The sequence below is a fragment of the Gastrolobium bilobum genome, unplaced genomic scaffold (genome assembly GCF_033153095.1).
Source record: "Gastrolobium bilobum isolate Gb01-03AN ecotype WA unplaced genomic scaffold, APGP_CSIRO_Gbil_v1 utg12541, whole genome shotgun sequence".
Lineage (NCBI taxonomy): Eukaryota > Viridiplantae > Streptophyta > Magnoliopsida > Fabales > Fabaceae > Gastrolobium > Gastrolobium bilobum.
Genome location: NW_026895295.1, coordinates 93,918 through 97,287, shown reverse-complemented (window position 1 = coordinate 97,287; position 3,370 = coordinate 93,918).

Here is a 3,370-nt window from a genome sequence, read left to right as displayed (position 1 = left end):
CACCACACGCATGCACGCTCTCGTTTGAAGAAATTCTAATATCCTGGACTATGGCAAGAAGTACATAAATTATATGTTATTGAATTAAAAATATATCATTAAATTATTCCAAAAGTATCTTATTATATTAAATTTAAATGGTTGTTAAACTATTAAAAAATATTCACAAAATGGATAAATTGGTTCCTCATTCTAGGTTCTCACTAATAATGACCGAGGAGTTTATTTATTTATGATAAAAAAATATACATATACATTTCGTGATAGTGATCAAAATGTCATTATTTATAAAAAAATTATTTGAATATCACGTGCTGAAATTTTTTTTCCAAAATGCTACGTCACCTAATTCGCTATAGCATTTTGCGAGTTAAGTATGGACACATGACATCAAATTTCTGACCACGTAAGTTGCTGCACAGTGCAGCGAGGTTATGTATTATATGTAAGTAGCTCAGCAGTCTAATATTTTTGGTCTAATATATTTATCACTCTAAAAATAATTAATTAACAGTTCTAAAATAATTTAAATTAATAAAAGTAAATTAAACTAAATTAATTAACAGACATTAAATTAAATTTAATTAATTAACACCCCTAAATTAAATTAAATTACTTAACAATTCAAAACAATTTTAACTTAAGAAATTAAATTAATTTAAATTAATTAACACTAATAAAAATAATTAATTAATAGTTTTAAATTAATTTAAATTAATAAAAACTAAATTAACATAAATTAATTAACAGACATAAATTAAATTTAATTCATTAATACTCCTAAATTAAATCAAATTACTTAACAGTTCAAAAATAATTTAACTTAACATAAACTAAATTAAATTAAAATAATTAACACTTCCAAAAATAATTAATTGAAAGTTCTAAAATAATTTAAATTATTATAGATAAAATTAAACTAGATTAATTAGCAAACATAAATTTAATTTAATTCATTAACATTCCTAAATTAAATTAAATTTCTTAAAAGTTAAAAATAATTTAACTTAACATAAACTAAATTAAATTGAATTAATTAACACTCCTACATTAAATTAAATTAATTGAATTAACAGTCATAAATTAAATTATTTTAACATAAGTTATTTAAAACTAAAATATCCATGCCTATATTAATTTTCCATAAATCATTTTATTTCAAAATACAAAATTCAATAATTAAAATTATCCTACAATTTATTAGACCACAATGATGCAAGTCAATATTAGGCGACTTACACATAATATGCTATGCAGCACAGCATGTATGCATATATGCCGACGAGTCAGAAAAGCTGACACGTAACATGTTATGCAGCATAGCGAGTTTGACATATGTTAGACACGTAACACGCCAAGCTACCTGATGTTTTATGCCGTGTGGCAGGTTGTGGTAGAAATTGTCTGCCATGTAATCTCGCTGCACTGTGCAATGACTTACGTGACCATGAACCTACTACTACATGTCCACTCCTAACTTACCAGATGTTATAACGAGTTAGATGATATGATATTTTGAAAAAATATTTTCCATCCGTGACATTCAAGTAATTTTTTTTTGTAAATAATATGATATTTTAGTCGTTTTCTCTATACATTCCCTCACACGTCACACGTGAACCAAACCTAAGCAGAAGAAGGTTCGGAGTGAAAAAGTTCTGAGTTTCTTACTTATATGCTCAAATAATATATTTAGTCAATTAAAAATACGTATAAACAAAATAATTATAATAAAACTTAGGGCCAACAATCATTTCTTGAAGCGATAAGAGTATGTTTCCTGAGGTTTCAAATTTAAAAATTAAGAATAACGATAATAATATTGGAAGATAGGAAAAAAATGAGTGGTTAAGTATATTTGATTTTGCAATAATCTCATTTAAAATTTCAAAGTGAAGGGTTATTTAAAAAATCATAATTTATGAATCCACACAATAATTTAACCAAAATGTAATTATGAAAGCACTAAAAATTAATTTGAGAGTGTGCTAGCTAGAGTAAGATCCACGTTACATGAGGTTGCGTGAGGATGTAGGAAATGTGTGTAAATGACAACATAATTCTTAGTTTGCATCTTGGGCTAATCGTAGTTTACAAAGCGAATAGAGAGCATCTTTTGGAAAGCGGTGGTCGTCCCCGTTTGTCGAACTGGCTTCATCAATCTCTAGACGATCTGATTCTCTCTCTCTCTCTCCGTGAATGTTTTTGAATCTTTTGATCGAATCGGATCGATATTCCAGAGGAGGTTGTTTGGTTTGGCTATGATGAATGTGGGGTCCCTTTGTGCATTTTTTCTTCATTTTTAAAATATTTTTGGTTTTAATTTATTTGGATTTGGTTTTGAATTTTTGTGACACTTTTCTTTTTGGTATAGTTTCTATCTTTGACCCATTGAAATCTGTTGTTGTCTAGTGGACTAGACACATAATAAGCCAAGTAAGAAGCAAGGGTTGCTTTGATGATTGCAAGGTATCCCATTTGGGGGTACCTTTATCTCTTTCTCTCTCTCCAGCTTTTTTTTTCCTTAGAGTGTGATCCAAAAATCAATCCAAATCTGAGGGATCTTCTCTTCTTCAACTTCGGCTAATAGTACTGTTGCTCCATAAGCAACTGGTCCTAAAAAGCAATGTGGCTGTGATGGTTTGGATTCGGGGCATGAGGTTACTATCATGACGATTGACGAACTTTTCTTTGTTTTGGATTCACGTGATTCCCACGGTACAGTTAGTCACTGATGGAAGTGAGCTTCAAAAACTGGTTGTTTTGGTTTGTTGTTTGCAGATTCGAAGGATGGGACGGTCTATAACAGCTAATGGAGTGGGGATATTAGGAGAAGTGGTCATTGTTCTGTTGAAAATATATCTTCACATATAGGCACACTCACTAACCCCACAAATTGGACATATCCCACACCTCATCAAAGTGCGTGACACCCAAAAACTAATCGTTAATTCATAAGTATGTTTTTTTTTTTCTTTTTATAACTTTAACCCATCAATATTTAAGTTAAAACCATAAACATTCTTTGGATTAATTAAAAACATGTGAATACCCTTGTAAATATAGTAAGATTGTGTATTGTAAACTCTTTTAGTACTAATGTAGCAGATATTTTTTTTATTAAATTTAGAAATAAGGAGAGAATCATGTGATATTTAATGATAAAAAATGGGTGATAGATATTTCTAATGAATTTCAGTGAGTGATACTCTGAAACTTCATTACTACACCAATACTTCAAAGAATTTTCATCGTGCATGTAAATGTAGCGGGAGCTTGTACAATTCCAAAATGCAAAAAAAAAATAAAAAAAAAAATGTAACTTCAGTTTCACTTACATGATGATATAATTAATGGATTTACACTTTCA